Source organism: Hyalella azteca, unplaced genomic scaffold (assembly GCF_000764305.2).
Source record: "Hyalella azteca isolate HAZT.00-mixed unplaced genomic scaffold, Hazt_2.0.2 contig8570, whole genome shotgun sequence".
Classification (NCBI taxonomy): Eukaryota; Metazoa; Arthropoda; class Malacostraca; order Amphipoda; family Hyalellidae; genus Hyalella; species Hyalella azteca.
Window position 1 is genome coordinate 195,066 of NW_025938659.1, and position 19,342 is coordinate 214,407.

At 39.4% G+C, this 19,342-nt stretch overlaps 1 protein-coding gene across 2 annotated transcripts in view; it reads right to left on the reverse strand.

Moving 5' to 3' along the window:
- Positions 1–19,342, reverse strand: part of LOC108676617 — a 28,823-nt gene that overhangs the window by 6,091 nt on the left and 3,390 nt on the right. The window contains exon 1 of one of the 2 annotated variants that reach the window (XM_018164729.2): positions 2,403–3,174. The exons of the other annotated variant lie outside the window; for it this stretch is intronic. The gene's annotated coding sequence lies outside the window, so the exon portion shown is untranslated. Of the gene's footprint in view, positions 1–2,402; positions 3,175–19,342 lie in introns of those variants that run through there. 2 annotated transcript variants of the gene reach the window in all.

Genomic DNA, 19,342 nt, shown 5'->3' on the forward strand with positions numbered 1-19,342 from the left:
TAGAGTAGAGTGAGTGCAACGTTGCACGGAAGGCATCAGGTTGCAGACGGGCGGCTCTACGCCTGCAGATCCTGTAACGCCGACCGGCCACACGTTTCCTGCCAGCTGACAACCCGCCGGAACCAACGACCAAACGCCTTAATATCAAAAATAGTTACGAGTTTTCAAATCCTTCGGCCAATCGGTGATCGCTTTTTAAGATAAACCCGCCCATCACAGACAAGAAATTAAACGCTCTACATGTATTTAGGCCGCTAGTGTACATAATCGGTTTTGACAGTACGGCTCCAGGAACAGGATTTGCTCTAACCCTACCCAACTTACAAGACCGAGTTCTATGCACCTTATAAAAAACATTAGCAATGTTTCGATGTAAAATAATAAAAGAGCATATATTGGAGAAAGTAACATAGTACCTAAACCACAATGGACTTTTTAAAATAAATTAAAATTATCTAACCATTAGCGAGGTTATGAATTCAAGCACTTTGGTTTCAGATAAGTGAGCCCACACAATTATTAATGCACAGATGGTAAAGAAGCATAATAACAGTTCATGTAAAACAGAATTTTCAGATAATTGTTATCCCTCTCGATAAGTTTCACGAAGAAATTGAAGGGAATATGATACTTTTTGTACGTATTGTGTAGAACACATTAACTGACCATCTCCAAAATTTTGACCAACATCAGTTCGAGTCACTCATAGATCTACTAGTACTCGTCATGGCGTCCATGATATGACAGGCGAGCAATGGTGTCAGGGCCTGCCGTGCGGTGAGCGGCACCATAAGCAGGTCGAGGCAAAAGGTGACGCGAGTTGAGGGTCATTATACTTCTTGGATGCACAAAAAAAAGGGAAAAAAACGAAATACCCGCAAGGATATTTCGTTTATACACAAAACGGTTACAAGGGTAACACAGAAATCTATACAAAAATATTTTGGGGATGAACACGGCAATGACGGGTTGCTAATCTTTAATCAACAGTTATGAATTGCATTGTATTCGCATGTCAATTTTTTGTTAAAAGTTCACAAGAACGTCTTAGGATAAATTTGTAAAATAGTATTCACGTATACCATACGCTGCCGAGTGCCTACTTAGCATATGTTTCAGTTATCCATAAAATTAGAGACTGCATTATTACAGGCTCGTTGGGCATCACTAGGATGGAAAACCCCTATTGTAACGAGAGGCGGAGCTGGCAGTCGCTGTAGGTCAAGCACAGAGCGCATGCACGCAGTGACGACACACGTACAGCTTGAGAAGAGCTCTTGAACAGCGGCGGCGAGTCTGGTGCCAGCGTTGAAAGTTTGTCGGTCAAACGAGAAGTCTAAATCCAGCCGTGCAGCAGCGCTTCGCACAACATGTTTACTTTCACTGTAAGTACTTCTCATGGAAAAAGCTGATCGAATTCACAGTGCAGGTCTTCTTGTAAGCGAATATGTCTTTCACACCAACCTCGCAGAAATATGACAAAAACACAGCTAAATATATTAAAAAGGCTTCACTAGTACAACCAAGATTAATATTTATTCTTTAATAAATTATTACCTAAATAGATTAGCCAATCACAAAGGTTTAATTGTCGGTAACGCGATGTTCATCACGCATAATCTCTATTGTACTATTATAGAAAATGTTTAAATGAACAAAAATATCAAAATAATACACGCAAACTTATGAACTCCTCTCCCGACGAGCATGTTTAAAGTTGAGTGGTCACGAAGAACAACATCTAAACAGCACTCAAATGTCATCAAACTATTGAAAAGGAGGACATCATTTTTTGAGAGGACATGATACGACTAATACACATAGGATTAAGCTACACGGAAGAGGCGAGGTTCGTGGGGATTACCTCGAGTCCGAGTGACGAAAAGCCTCCACGAAAGAAAGGAATTCTCGTAATGGCAGTCCGCAGTCGGATGTCTCCGTTCTACGGATTGAACTTCAGAACGGCGAGCCAACTCCTCTCCCATTATTCTATCAAGTTAAAGTGAAGACACAGCTCACTTGCTTACTGCTCAGCGTTTTTAACTTTTTAGTTATTGTGCAATTGGTACGCAAAAATATATTAGAATATTTGAAATCCGTTGTTCAACAAGACTTGAGCGAGGCTTTGAGGTTACTCAAACATTATAAAAAAGACGTACTTGCACGAGTTGAATCTACTCCACAACTATAAAGTTATCCCCACTAAATAAAAACACATTCAGGACCCAAAAGCTAGGATCCAAGGAGACATTAGAGACTCACTGAATATTTTCATTTGTTCACAAACTTACGTTTACCCATATCCTGATAGCTTGATGACATAAGTTCTCCCCTGTGCTTAAATTAAATGAAAATTTAACACAAATGAAATTGAAATTAGAGTAGAATAAGGGAGTACCCACCGTCAGAGAACAACAGTGCTGAGCCAGCAGACTTTGCCAAGGACCCGCAGCAGGCATATGAAGTTCCTTGATGAAACTCTTATAGCTAAACGACATAAATTGATTAAGTTCACAGCGCCACGTAAGTTAGTTCGATCATTATGAACGTCCGTATCAGAGTGTGGAGCCACTGTTTACACAGAGTTTGCATTCGCAAGATGAGTCGATGGTTAGATATTTGGTAATAGGAAGCACTCATCATAGACTCAGAAAAATGCGATGTGAGCATTATTTCCAAACGCCCAAGGTTATTGCAGTTTATTAGCGTCTAATTTGATGGCACACAGACACACTCTTGTCTATATTCATACAAGAATTGAAAATATCAACCTGATTTATAAAAATACACTGTATTACGTCTCAGATCCGTCTAAATGAGTGTGAAGAGAAACCGGATGACTAGAATCCCAGAGTAGCAGCCTATATATATGTATATTTTATTTCACAATTGAAAGGTTGGCCATTGCTTTAGAATTAAACGAGCGCAATAAGGTGGGTTGATTGAGTTTGTAAGACATAACTGGTAGAAATTGGCGAAGATTATGGCGCAAAGAACGAACTGATCACCACGACTTGTTCATGTTATTTACATGTCAAAAATGTCCGCATTTTTACATGTTCGGACACACGCACCTCTCTGAAAAACCGGTTGGTTGCTGCTTCAACCATAGCAAAAACTTGACACGATTTTATTGGAGAAGAGGAATGCGCACACAGTCGACCACCACACTCACCCAAGAGAAAATTACTACTAAGACGGTGTGCCACACAGAGGTTAATTCACTGAGCCAAGCTGGTACAAGGGCCTAGCTTTTGACGCAGTAAATGGCGGGATTCTTTGTTTCTTCGAAGAAAACAGAACGCGTCACTTCTTACTTCACGTTAATTAAATGTGATGCATGATGCGTTCTCGGGATCACGGCAGCGTGTCCACCTTGGATATTATTTTATACGAATCAGATGAACGAACAATATACTACCGGAAGACGGCTTTAAATCGGATGGTAATGATATTAGTTGGCTTCTCAATAAAAATTTGGATTTATCTATGTTCCTTAAATCATGTCCATTTAATCTTTCTGGTACAAGTCTAAATCCCTACAAAAACATTAAACACAAATTTTCCGTTAAATAAGAAAATATTTCAAGAGGCCAGCAGTTTATCCATGTCTAATTTCAATTAACAGCGTAAAGGTTTCGACAGCAAATATTGATCCAGAGTCTAGACTCTAGAGCCTAGACGTAGGAGAGGAGTGGTAAAATGTACGAATTTGGAGCGATTTTATCAAGTGGCAAGGCTTGTCGTAATTACGATAGAAAATATATTGTAACTTGTTCGGGAATTGTATGTCGATTCTAGACTTCCGCGAACTTAAAAAAAATTGAACTGCAAACGCTATACGCTGGCAATGAAAAATAGCGGCCTCGATTTTTAACGCTTAACTGGAATTCGGTAGCCCGAACAAAGTTCGGAATCAGTGTGAAATAGTTAGGTTATCAAAATAAAGCCTACTGCATTATAAGTTATAACCATGCTATTTAAGAGCATGCACGCTGCAAATAATTATTACGTAAATACATCATATTTTATGAATTAGTTAGCGTTTGTTAAGTCTGGAATCCAGCGTTTTCTACATATACGACCTCGAAGAAAACACCTATCAAGAAAACTTGTAAATTGCAAACAAACTGTTAAATATCGGTAAAAAAGGATGTTCTTGTTGGTGACTGAACAAAGTGTTGCCTAGCAGTCCATGTTGAAAGACAAACTTGATTATAATTTAAAATTTAATTTAAAATATCCATAATAGTACTATGTTCTGCAAGAAATGCTCAAAATACCTACATGGTGCACCAGTAATTTGACGGATAATTGGCAATAAATCTCCACTTTACAGTGCTTTAAGGATTGAAAGGCTCTACAATAATTGTGACCAAAACAATAACCGAGTGCGGACTTCACGCCGACATTGCTGAGGTAAAAAAAATGGCATTCCATGCGAAGGGAACTGCGTATCCTGAACTACCTCCACGTGCGGTGTTGAAAAGTACGGTAACACCGGCAGAACTGCCTCAACGATTTGACAATCACGATTTTCTCACAGCATTAGGTGAAACAAATCACAACTATCAATGTAGAATTCACACTATAAATAATGGTTCATTTTGACAAAATGTTACGTGCTATCAGTCCGCGGCAAGGACAAAGAAATGTGTCTTTGATGGCCGACACGAGACCAGTCCATATTAATTTGCTGTTAAAACAAATGATCGAGTCATCTTATCAGTATGCAGGCGATGCGGCAAGACTCCTGTTAAAGAATGGAGTGAGTACAGAGATTTGGACGGTGCGCAGTCGTGGCAATTGCCACCCGGCAGCATTGGGTCCACAAGCGGCATGCATGGCATGTGCGCAAAACGACGCACAAATAAAAAAGAGGGCTTTAGTTGATTTCAATACTTTTAATTTCTAACAATCTTCCAGAATTATACTTGAGATACTCGAATACGCAGGCCGAAGGTCTTGCATCATGAATGTAGCAGCTACCTGAAATAGATTGGAGGAGACAACACTGGAGATCTGCGGGAGTAAACAGTAATGATGACAGTATCTCACAGTGCGTCGTAACGCGGCATTGATCTTTGTCGATAATAACAACCAAATCTCAAATTACGCTTGATACGAAACGTGTTAAGCTTTACTATTTTAGTTCATCTCGTACTTTTAGACAAGCAATGCAGTTTAATAGAGACCGCTTTAAAAATATCTTTATAATATAGTGATTTTTTTCTAACTATATCGGTGCATTTAAGTGCATTTTGTGGACGAGTCAGTTTAGAATAAAAAGACTGTTCACTTGTGGCACGAGCTCTCAGTTTATTTAATTGTAAAACAATAAATGGTTTGGGACGCTCTACAAATCACAATTCAGTTATATGGACATGTTGATGAGAAAAGCCTCCGACGGAATGCGCATCAGGGTGGCCCTATGACTGGAATGCCAAGTGCAACGATGTCAAATTATTTGGAATCTGCAATTCATCAAAGTTTCCAGAATGGTTCTCGAATATTTTTCGGCACATACAAGTAAAAAAAATTTGAAGCAGCACATTGGAGCCAACTGCGCATGAAATATACTCGTATTGTATGCACACGTTCTAGAATTCACGACAATATGATGGCGCTCTATTAACTGCTAACGTAAGACATTTCCACAGGGTGATTCACGGAAACTTCATGATTTGAAAGCTCGGTAAAAACGCATAATGATATTATTACAATATAAATTTTATTGAAAAATACATTACCTGAATTTGTGTATCACTAAGTTTTGAAGACTTCGAACTAATGACGGCCCCTTCATTGTCAATGCATTTGAGCATCCTGGCTAGCAACCATCCCTACTTCCTGGCTACCTGGCTACCTCCTGGCTAGCAACCATCCTGGCTATAACCAACCATCCCTGGCTAGCAACCATCCCCCTTTAATCCACTAAAGAAATTGCATGTTTTGTGTCAACCTGCCTGGTCAGATAAATGTGCTCATATGACAGTTCAGCACCAGCCCTGTAACCGAAAACATTATAACTTGATTCACACCCGTATTATAAATCCAGCTTCTCCCATCATCAGTGTACCTCGACAGTTTCCAATCCAGCATTAGTTACCGATCTTTACACATTCAGTTAGTCAATTTTCGCAGTTCTGTTCAACTCGCAGAAGCATACTGACGGGGATGTTGGCGATGGTTTGGAATTTGTTGTTCTTCAAATGAGGTATGGTTCTTAGACAGTCATTTTACATAATTGATTTGAGATACCTCCGTCAAAAATCACACGGAGCCAAATCAGGGGATTGCATGGGCCGGCCGAAGAAGGTCACCTCTCACGGAGATGAGACGCTGTGCAAAATGTTGTCTCAGAAGATCCATTGAGCATCGTGCTGTATGGACCGTGGCTCCATCCTGTTGGAACCAGACATCCCTGACATTCATTTCAGCCAAATTTGGCCAAAAAAGGCGTCAATCATTTGAGTGTACAGAGCTCCATTCACCGGCAAAACTGGACTCGCACCGAGTACTGGACTCGGCAAAACTGGACTCGCACCGAACCTACAATGCGCGTTCGTTTTCCTAAGATCAATATGGGCCAATTATGCCGACTGTAGACACCGCACACCATGCAAACAGTTACGCGTTGTTGTTGTTGTTGTTTATTGCGACATCGGTCGCAATAAACAGTTACGCGTTCACAATGAAGTGGCCGCTGACGGAGTTCATAGGGATTGTGATCACTCCAATAACGCATGTTTGGCTTGTTTACGCTGCTGGAAATGTGTAAGTAAGGTTCATCACTAAAGAAAACGACTGTATGTAAACGACTGCAAGTTCTCAAGAAGCCCTTTCTTTACATGCTCGACCTGAAGGACGAAAACGGAATCGAGTATAGAATGCTCGTTGAGTAGCGATAACGGAACGGCCATTGGAAAAGTACGCCTCGACAGCAAAAGCAATTCATAGTGACAACTGACTAGGCGGGACACGAAACTTCATGACCTTGCCTTTGATAAGAAATACTCCGCTCATTTTTCCTACAACATCTGGTTGCTTGGCGAGAAGTAAAAAACAGGAAGTTTCCGCAAATCGCCCTGTATGACCCCTATATCATTTAAAATCTAAACCAACTCAGTTCAATAATACCAGCTAAGAAAAAAGTGGCCAAGCAACAGGCGCTAGATATTTTTAGACAGATTTAATGAATGAGAACAGCGATAAAAAAAAATGAGGGCCAAGAGATACCTTCATGTGCGTCATCACAAATTACGAAGAGCATGATGTGCTTGATAAAAAGTTACACCAGAATACCAATGCGATTAATTCATGGATTGAGAAAGATTGAGAAAGAATCACTGAGGCGCAAAAACTTTGTTGTCAAAATGAAACTTTTAAATAACCAGTCATCAGAATAAAATTCCTCTGCCGGCATCGTAGAGTTTACAATTATAACTGCAGCAAATGTAATAACAACAAAATACCAAGCGCATCGAATTTTATATCCTATGCAGCTTTGTAGGCAAGTCCGCACTGTGCTGAAGCAAATGACATTCAAGTCGGCAACCTACGAGCTTGACAAGAGAATGTGTAAAGCGTCTACAGCACGCAAACACTAAAACAACATAGATGGAGAGCTCAATTAATGCTCCAGTTAAAGTAAGGCTATGCATTAATTGATGCACGCGATCGTAAACATTCTTTCATTACGAACCGACAATAATATCCCACCGTAAGACGATTTGTTTATTGCAATAATAAATAAAATAGACTGTTTCATCATCTATCTTGAACAATCAAGTTCTCAAAGCTGGAGCAGAATGAGGATTCATTAAACAATATCTCGAAGCGGGAAAATTTTTTTCATTGTAACGGGAAAATTATTAGCAATAGAGATAACATATTGGGATTGGAGGATAACAAATATTTTAAAATTACGTATGTGTACCAAAATGATACAGTTTGCTTGAAACCGACAAAAGAGGAAACAAGTCTCGTGACGCTAAAAGATGTAAAAGATGCGACTCGGTCACAACTACGTATGAGCGAGGACGAATGAACACTAATGAAGAAAAATTTTCCTCTTCTTACCAATGTTTGATCCTGGCAGGACATCGATCTGAGTTGCTAGAGCGTACTTAAATCTGTTTAGGTAAAAAAAGTTTTACGCAAAAATGAAATAGCAAAAAATATTAATTCCAACCGACACAATCCAAGTCTCAATTGCGTTTTAGCAAGATGTCAACCGGCTGACGGAATCAAGTTAGAGATGCAGTTTTACGGTTGTCTGCAAGCGAGTGCATGTCAGGTAAATGATTTTTTACCCCCTAGTAAAATAAATATCTTTCGAGTGGTGTAGACTTTTAATGGCCAAGCTGATATTTAATAATTCGACAAAAACTTTAATTGTTGGTCGGAAAGATACGAACCGACGAAGTTTTAATTCTAATGATTCTGAATGTCTGGCGTTAGTATAAATTGACGAATCTCAAGTGACGGTCAATTTCGGATAATAGGGCAGGCGTTATGTACTAGCTTTATCAAAGACCCTAAAATCACATCATAATATCAAAGATCCTAGAGATAGTGATTTTTGGTTATCGGGACCGGATTTCAAATTTGTTGTTTTGACACTCGGAAAGTGAAAAAAATAAAGTAAGGCCAGCATAGACGGACTTTCGAGTGGTGTTCACGCCAAGCAAAGCGCCCGTATATATCTCGCAGCCCAACACTCGCCCTCAATCAAATTCACAAAGAGTTCATTGAGACGTGCAACCTGAAGGTACCGCCCAACACTTCACATGGAGTGAAGTTCCACAGGTCAAACGCTGCTCCGATGGGAATACTGCAATTTACACCTGAAATTGCAAACACTCGGGTTACACACACCCGGAATAATCGCATCTAAATTGATTGCACGTATCGTGAATCAAAATTAATTTTCAGTTTACTCCACTCAGATTTAGGTTTAAAGGTTCAAGTTTCGAAATTGTGACGCTGAAAACGTAGTGTTCAGTTTAACTTATGCCAGCGGGTCATGGTACAATATTTAGACCTTGAGCATATTAAGAGCAGCTAGAAAATTGTAGAAGCAGACATAAACGACTGATATGCAACGACTCGCGTTATAATAAGACACGATCAGCCGTGTGGTTGGTAAATCTGAATGATCGATCGTGATGACTTTTCCTTAATAATTCTTATTTTTCAACAAAAATAAGGCACATGATAGGACTTGAAATTCCTGGCCTTTTGAGCGTAGTTTACCGAGTTTTCTCAATGCGGTGCCGTGGTAATCTTTCTAATAGTGTCAATATATTGCTGACAAGCAAGATCAAACGATAAAGTTGAATATTTGAGTTTAATACACAAAATACTAACTTAGAAACCCTTTTATAAACTAATTTTCTATACAGTCAATAACAAACAAGTAGCAATCATTTCATGCTGCCACATTACAATAGGAAATAACCCGATTTTTGTAAAAATTCGATGGCTAGCTTGAAAAGCGTTGACATTATTGGTATCCCTTAAAAATAAAAGAACGGTTTCTTATTTTTCCTTCATGTTTTATTTGATATAGGCAGCAAATTGAGTGCAATGTTAAATAAAGCGGCATTTACTGTGAGTTACAGTCACGTTGATACATAAAAATTTATCCATTTGAAAAACGCGAAATTTTACTCAAAGCTAAGTAATAAGCTTGCAAAGAATAAACGAGATTACATTTACACCTCGGTTAACAAATATAACCGATAAATCGCATCGCGTGATGGCGCTAGGCGGCTAGAGCGACCATGCAGAGCCCAGCAAGTCAATTAGGCGTCGGCATGTTGACTTATAGCAAGAACCGGCCTAGAGTCCTAGCAAAAAAACAAAAAAAATTATGAGTGAAGTTGCTCAGACTTCTTAAGATTGACAATCGTGTTCTATTACGTAACGGAGATCACGAAAGCTATTACGTAATAGAGACGCACCCATTTCCAATTCGCATCGGTTTTGACACGTAGCGCATGTACATTTTACAGATATAATGGAATTATAGAAAGTTTAACACAGTTAGGTGTCTGCAGTAATTCGTGACTTACAGCGTCGATGTTCAAGAATCGAATAAAAAAGCTGTCTGAGATTTAACTGTACCATACCGCGAAAATACAAGTTATGCCTCCATCTACGCGCCAATCAATGGATAATTGTCAGTGGGCGTTTTCAATGTGAAAGAATTTGGGTTCTATATATATTCATCAGAAAATCCCGCCTAAGTTCCTGTTCAGGTCAAACCAATAAGCCAAATAAGTTTCAGGATCACTTTATGATCTTCGACTAAATACTAGAAGTCGCCAGGACAGTTTCATGATGGCAGATTCTATTGCGAATGTGTTAACCAAGCTAATGCAATAAAAAGAAAGGAAGTGATGTGTTTGAGGAACAATAAGCCAACAATGCCACAGAGGTCGGTCATTGTGTTCGGTCACTTGTTTCGTCAGCGCTGAGTCACTCACGTCATTTGGACAAACAACAATAACGTAGAAAGTGCATGCCGGAGTGGCCTCGAGGAGAAAAGTCTTTATGTGCACAAAATGACCACAAAACAACGATGTCACGGAACGTATTGCATTGGACACTCATTATTAGAACGGTTATTCAAGGTCGACGGGACACTTTATTCAAGGTCGACGGGACACTTTATTCAAGGTCGAAGGGACACTTTATTCAAGGTCGAAGGGACACTTTATTCAAGGTCGACGGGACACTTTATTCAAGGTCGACGGGACACTTTATTCAAGGTCGACGGGACGACAAAGAAAGAACACTTGCATTTGCATCACGGTCCCAACTACTATGGACTGAATAAATCAATCTGTATGGCAAATTAACTTCTAATTCTACATTATTTAATTTCAAATCTTCATCCAGTCTGAAATAAGCTTATTAAGTAGAAGTTAGTATTGTCATATTCGATAACTAGTAACTACGAACTACTCAACTGACATTCTCACTTTACAAGATCCAAGTAATCTGTAACCATAACAACTTTTTGGTCTCTAGAATCTGCTGTGCAGCGGTCCGGAGTATTAAGACAATCGTTTGGCAACATCTCAGCAATTAAAGAATTAACAACAATACACAGAGCACGTTCATCATCAAACCCATCTGCGATACGTCAGTGAGTACACTCGGCCTCGGGTGATTGGTTACGCAATACGAAATGAACGCGCGTAGCTTACGAAGCCTCAGCTAATCCAGCGCACTGCGCACTACACTGCACGATAAAATTACGTCACAATAGGATCGTCTATTCTTCAATTAAGGAGCTCATTACACACCAATATTATTTGAGCATGATAAAACAAGGACGCAGCCTTCATTGAAGACTAGGAGGCCGTACGTATAAAGAGGCCGCAGCGTCTTTATACAATAGCATTCGGCTAATTAAAGCCAGGTACCGTAATATTGTCTTCAACATCATTAAAGCTGTATTTCGCTGTTTAAACATTGCAATTACAGGTTAAAGTCAAATTACTGCTCAAAAGTTTAATAAATTGACACTTAAATTGAATTAGATTGATACTCGAAGCATATCCGTTCGAGGAATAGAGTTATAAAGGTGTAAGTTTATTCACGATCTTATTTTAAAACCAAACGTTCGCAAAATTTCCACATAATACGACGAAGAATTAATCCTGCAGCGACGCATACATCTGTCTAGCAGCCGAAGAATCGCACACAGGATGTTGCCTGCTAACGCATTACAAACCCGGAAATATTGGCACTCTCCATCAACCAGTCGCTACCATGACATCACACTTCAGAACGTAAATATTTCCGAAATCAAGTATGCTCGGGATAAAATGCTGATCCGCACAAATTCGTTGCATGTGTTCACTATAATCGTAATTGTTTTCACTATAATCGTACATCACAACATAGCAGGTATCGAACAAAAAATGCCACTCGTAAATTTGCATTTGAACCGCAAAACAATCATTATTCATGTGCGGCTCAACTGTTGCATTACTGTAAAACAACGCCCATTAACTTTCTGACGTGCATTATATCTGAGGATAACTGTGATGTCAGAGCTTCGGCATGTCGCAGGTGCGCACATGTTGAGGGCAACGCTCGTTCACTTCCGAGCAGCTCTAGCGCGGCGTTGGCATGTGACGTCATCTTCAGAAATTTCGCGGAACGAGAAGGCTTGGCAATGCCGAGGCAAAGCAAACTGATGTGCGTGATTTGAAATAATAGGGCTTTGTAATCCCAGGAAAAATCCCTTAAGCGAAAATCTTAAACTTTAAGGTAATATTGAGCATAATCAATGATGACGAGTGCGCGGTGTGTACAAGATTGATTCGTTACAAGCTAAATAGCAGGCATAATACATTATAAATGAATTACCTATTCTTGAATCTGAAAAATATAAGAGTTTCGTGTTCGATCTCGATTTACTATGCGTTTTCATTTGAAAATTAAATTAAATTGATAGTTCTTAGCCCCCTCAGTGAAAATACACAAATGAATGGTAGATACTCCAAACTTCTCATCCCTCGAAATGAAAGGTGTTCGCAACTTTTATGGTATAAACTATAAATCTCACAAAAATTACAGTGAAATAGTGAAGAAGTTTGAAAATAGTCGTCGAAATCATTTGATATTTTCACTTCTGGGGATTTAACGTTTGAATGTTTTAGGTTAAAGGGACAAGTTCAATTTTCAACAGCACCCTGAAGTTGGCAAGACTAGCCGTGCCGGATGCAGCATTCAGTGCACAACGAATGAATGAAGCCACATGTAGTAAGTTTATCTCTGAAAGAACATCCGCACACTCACACAGACGCACGCTAAGTACACATGCTCGCTTCTGAGAAAAAAAAGGTACGCGAAGCTGATAAAATTTCGTGCAAATAGAACGGGTTTGGAATTTAAGCACAGTTAAAACTAGGCTTAGTTAATAATTGAACGCTTCAATACTTGCTAATGAGCGTCAAAAAGGCAGCAAACAAGAACTCAATTACTAAAAATTACGCTGCTGCTTGCTTTCATTGGAGTTATTTTTACGGTGATGAAATTAGGGTCTGGCATCATATTTCGATTACAAGTTTGTTGTAAATGCTTTTAGGGCAATATTGAATTTTACGGACACTTGGCAGCGTGCAACCCAGCCTTGCCACCTATTATCGTTGGTTTCAGTTTTGGCCTACGGAAAAAGTCCAAAAACCATGCATGAACTTAAAATTTGCAACAAAATATTGCTTGTGCAATCGCATGAAAACTGCAGAAGTGCGACACCGAAATAACTTATAAGCAGAGATTTGAGCTGCATTAATAATATTGGAGCCCGTATATTACAGCAACTATCTAAAGTTAATGAACCAAAAGCCAATTTTTAGACCCTCACTTTGGACATTGATGGCTTTACTAATGCGGTTAGGCAGGAGTGATCAATTTCTTCTCCTACATATTAATAAATTAGGAGCTCTGCAGGGTTGATTGACAGTCCCGCCAGCACATGCAAATAAGGCCAAAACCTTGATATCACCTGACACGTTTTTTCATTTATCAATTACAGTTTTTGACCGCTGCAAGTGACTACCGTGCGCCTGTCATGGGCGCATCATGTTCTCTACTGGCAATCGTCTCAGATGATCTGTATAAGTACTTGCATAAGTTGTTCACTTGCAGTTTTCAGTTTCATCAGTTACGTGATTTATTCAGTGGTGCCATATGTACCACACTCTCGCAATGCTCTCATTGTGAAATGTTTGATAACTGAAGTACAGGACCGTAATTTATTAACTTATCTCTAACAAACAGCCCACTACTGTTGCTTAACGTTTAGTTAAGAGAGTAGCAGAAAGCAATTTACATACATTCGAGCATAGGCAACGTTCTAATTTTCATTTCATCAGGTATTAACAATAACTCAAGCATTCTGCTGAACTTGTTCATGGATTGAATTAAAAAAAAAATTTTGAACCACAGGAAACGTTAAACTCGACTTCAGATACTTCCATTTCCTTTATTCAAGTGTTTAAATTAGCCTCTTCAAACGATGCCGATTCAAATACAGAGAAAACTCAAACGTCTCGAGCCTACGGCAGTTCATATATTTCCCCCACAAAGAAACTGGACTTGGTATACCAGTTTGTAGGCATACAGACCGGCATGTTCAACTCGCGTGGCGTGCGGCAGGCGGAGCGGCAATTAGTACGGCGGTCGGCCTTGAGTGCTTGGCGGTGGCTGCACGGCAACGGCTGCTGGGCCGTCAACGCCGCGCCCTGGACCCCTTCGCTCAGGTATTTATTTACCTGGGAAATGGTCTAGTGCCCGGACTCTCAAGGCCTACGTAAGATGATTTACTTATCCCATATATTTCTGGGAAGACAGCATTAAAGTTTTGGAATGAAGCAGTTGAAGAAAAATGTAAACATTATAGTTCAGTCCGTCATAAAAGGGCTCTTCTTCATATATCAGAGTACTTCGCTGAAATTCAAGGGTTAGAATCGAGTTGAATGTTCGTGACTAAACGCCGAAAAAAATTGATGCCAGGGCGTCCATATAGATCAAAATTTTGACATGGGGTAAATAATTATTATTTTCGTCGCAATTATTCTTCTCATCCGTGAAAGTGAAAAGCCAAAGCATCGCGCAGTTTAATTCGAACTTTACCCTCAGCAGCGCTATCACATGCGACCAACAAATATTTTTTTTATATGGAAATTGTTAAAAGCATAATTATACCAATCATTTTAGCAACTTTACTAAAATTAAACTAAACATTTTACTAAACAAAACGGCAGAGTGCCGTTCGGTCAACATATAGGAGTTGTGTTGACAAGAAAATAGGATTTCCTGCGTGGGTTTCCTCCAATACGTGTTGGCGCCTCCGCAATTGACAAGAACGTCAGAATACAATGTATCGCGCTGATAAACTTGTTTAAGTTTACTCACTCTTTCCGCCGGTCACTCGAAGTTGAACGAATGTCCACAGGAAAATAATTATAGTCCAAAGTATTCGTTCATTATAATGCTAAAGAGAACATGGATGACAATTATGGGGTCAATATATAAAATGAGAAGTTAGAGATTACAGTGGTGTACTTTTGTGGGTATAAGAAGCCTCAATATTCTACAATATTGTCAATCCATTGTATTAAATGTGAAATAAATTTCATTTTCGTCACAATTATCTCGTACATCAAATAGTCCATTAAAAAGTGATGAAATTTTCATGTATAACAACAGAGACTCAGAATACACCAAGAACCGGGAGTTATTAAGCAAATTTGCATAAATTCTAGCTGCACTCATTTCAATAAGAATTCATCCGGCCGAGACCCATGCACGCATACACTGATCTTGAAACTCGACTTTACGAGCCTTGAGTTCAAAAGCGCTAAGACGGCTAAGTTGATGAGACTGGCGACCTTCTGGCCATGTCTGATCAAGTGCCAGCCTAGAGTGATGTATGTAGCGGCTTATATTCGTAAATTATCGAATAGAATTACACTCATTTAGCAACGAACATAAAAGCATGCTAACAATTGAATTGTATTTGTAATTGAGCTTGAATTGAGATTTGTTCAATTAAAATTCTACGAGATCGCAGTTACTTACAATTTCGACATCGTTCACTTCGAAAAAACAAAATTAAATAAATTTGATAGTTACAGCGAAAATGGAGCTGTCAATGGCATGGATAAGATTGCGTGGTCATGCAAGTGTGCGGCATGCTGACAAGAAAAATATATAACTCAGTACTCACTGCAGTGAGTGACAGAGAGCGCATTTTCTGGTCGACGAAAACGTGAAGTTACGGACGGACAGACAGACGGACATGGCGGACACAAAAGTGCATTTTTCCCATAAATGAGAAAATGCGCTAAAAAGCCTTTCAGGTGCTGAAAGTTCGATCGAGACGAGAGAAAAAACTGAATGGGCGATTTCACGTCAATTTTATCGCGATAAATAAGCTTAAGAACGATAGGAGCACACGCCCTAAATGGCAAACGCAGCAATAAAAACTTTGTAAAGGGAACTTTACGCCCTAACGTAGTTACTGAGCTGATATAGGACCAGTCGATTACAAACAGCAGGGTCATGGCTTCGTTTTCTACACACTCGAGATTATATACTCAAGCGTGACTGGTGTTATAACACTTACTATAAATAACACAGTAACTGTAACACTAGAATACTTTCATTCTCGAGCACGAAGAGCATCAAGTTACTAGGGTCGAGCGAGTCACACGATATGCATTACATATAGCCTTGTGTTACCTAGTGGTCGTGACAGGCAATGAACCTACTGCGATTACGGCGCTTATCAAAACATTTTAGCAGTTAGACCAAACAGGGTCCTCGGGGGAAAATTGGTTCTGCATGGCTAGGAGGTTTTAGTATCTCGAACGGTATACGATTGAGCTAAAGCCATAAACTCGGTGAAAGTGTTATAAAGTATAACAATAAACTTAAGTAAATGAGCATGCATTCCTCACGGCGTAAATTTACCGTCGGTAAAGTTAACAGGCATCAACGACTATAACATATATCTAATCATTTGTTGTTACGCATAAAATAAAAAGCGAAAGAATAATCGACAATAAATAAATGTGGTTCCATGTACAATAATGTTCGTTAAAATGTGAAAAGTTTGCTTGCAAACCACTTCAGGACCTGCATATTACATCAAGGCGAAAGCCGTTATATTTTATTCTTCTATGTACATATAGGGAGCGCTTTTCCAATTAACGAAACTTATCAAAACAAATGACTTGCAAACGTGGCTCGGCAAAGATTTCTAAAGATTGCGCTCGTCCGAATGTTCCTCAAACATTAGACCTCATTCGGATCGTGCTGCTGCGCCGAGTTATATTTATACCACTTTTGAAGTCAATTTAGTCCAGCTACTTAACGTGAAACGGCACAAGGCTTCCAAGGACACAGCAATTCAGATTTCAGACCTCCCATTGGGGGCTATTTTGAGCTTACAAGAAATTCGACCAGATTTGCAGAAAATTTAATGGATTTATTGGGAAATTTAATGGACCACAATACTTACGATTCAGCATGTTTCTGGGAAGATGATGAAGATTCATGATTTGAATAATTCAACTAAAGAAACTTGACATTTTTCCCCCTACATAAGTTCTTAATTGATGACTTGAATCAAAATACGATAGAGGTGAATAAATGGTCTGTGTATACCTCAAGGTAGAGGGTTACACAAGAATTCAAAGAATTCATCGAGGTAAAGGGTTAGACCAAAGCTCATTGAAAGTTACATCAGATAACCTCGAGACAAAGGGTTACATCGGAGCACCCCAGGGTGAGAGGCTAGGTGCGAACAGCCCTGAACGAGGTGCTATACATCAGAGTAACTGCTTCCTGGAGCGGCAAGAAAAGCTCCGCGCAAAACTGCTTGCATGAAGTCTTAGATGTTGTCTCGCGTACACTCATGAGAACCACAACTCGACTCGCTTCATTCGAAATGAGTATATAGCTAGATGCACACCAGGTGCTTCCCAATTCTAGTAACACGGGGACTATATTGCTGCTCGTTTTCCTGCATTTATATAGATATAAACGATACACAGCTTTATGAAAATGATGTGCAATGGGGTCTAGTTGAATTGGCCACACAGAAATATAAAAACCGTTAGCAACATTAGGACTGATTTCGAGAATAAATTTCAAACCAGATGATGAGCGAGTGTAGTAGGCGTCTCTGCCTGCAGTCATTCAACACAGATTCTAGAGTTTTTATTAGCTTCAAGGTTGACGTGTGTTTCGGCTTAATCAAGCTCGCAGTGCTCGTAAAAAAAACTCTTGTATTCACACAGCCTAAGTTTGAATGTTTTCAGGCGAAGAATCGCTTGATTTGTTTACCATAATATTCATTAAAATGTAAAATCACAATTATAATTGGGATGTTCTCAAGCTAACGGACGCAATACCCCTCAGTTAATTTCATAATTGAATTAATGATTTCGTGTGACATCTCACAGGAGAAGAAATAAAATAACTTATGCTAACAGGTATTACGAAATTTACTATTAATGAGTAATAAGGCCTCGAAAATTATGGCTAACATAGTCAAGGCTGCAGGCACGAGATTTTCTAGCTACTCCAAAAGAACTTCATGCATGCTTTGGTAACGCAGTGAAGTTTGGTTTAAAAACGATTTTTACAAGCTGGTATTATATATGTTAGAGATTTTATGAAGACACTATTATGTGCATTATTACGAGTTCGCAGATTTGGTGTTTAATTTTGCACTAAATCGACCGTGTATGCATCTGGTCGTAATATTAGCAATGCATTCAGTTAATAGCCATGCAGAAGAAACTTGAATTGCGCCATGTATGCTGCTGACGGTACACTTTAAATGCGTAGTTGCAATCAAGCATGGTTGCAATCGCTATCACATCACTTCAAATGGCAAATGCGTGGTTGGCAACCATGCATGGTGGTTATCACACCACTTTCAAAGCATGGATACATCTATCAACACCATCAACGGATGCAACAAAGCATGATATTGATTATAGTAGGGTAAATACACGGATGCAACTAAGCATGATGGTGATTACAGTAGTCTAAATGCACGGCTGCAAGCAACTGAGCATGATATGGTGATTACAGTAGTCTAAATACACGGATGCAAGCAACAAAGCATGATGGTGATTACAGTAGTCTAAATACACGGATGCAAGCAACTAAGCATGATGGTGATTACAGTCGTCTAAATACACGGATGCAAGCACTAAGCATGATGGTGATTACAGTCGTCTAAATACACGGATGCAATTGCAACTAAGCATGATGGTGATTACAGTCGTCTAAATACACGGATGCAACAAAGCATGGTGGTGATTACAGCACATTCAATGCACAGGTGCAACACAGCACGGTGGTGATTATAGCACTTTCAATGCATGATGTGAAATGCCATTAATAAAAATTCTTCACTGGGCAGGATTCACGTTGTGTATGAGACTTGAGTTGAAATCCTGGATGAGAATTGTTTCAACTTGAGAGGATAAGCTCGTTTTTCCTGGAGTTCCGTTCAAATGTGGCGGACATGCATGAGTAAATCTCAGGCGATACGCTCCGGTGTGTGTTCAGCTAAACTGCAGCTGACATTGAACGCTGGCTGCAGCGCTCTGTTCGAACAGCAATTATACGAACACCACCAAGTGTTACTAACTGCAAACGAATATATTAACGCTGTTAAAAATGAATAGCACATATACAGTATTCCTGAAAGCATGCACATAGACATGCAAATAAAGTGACAGAATATTATCGCAGTTGTGATCATTTCGATCCTTCAACTGAACAGTACATG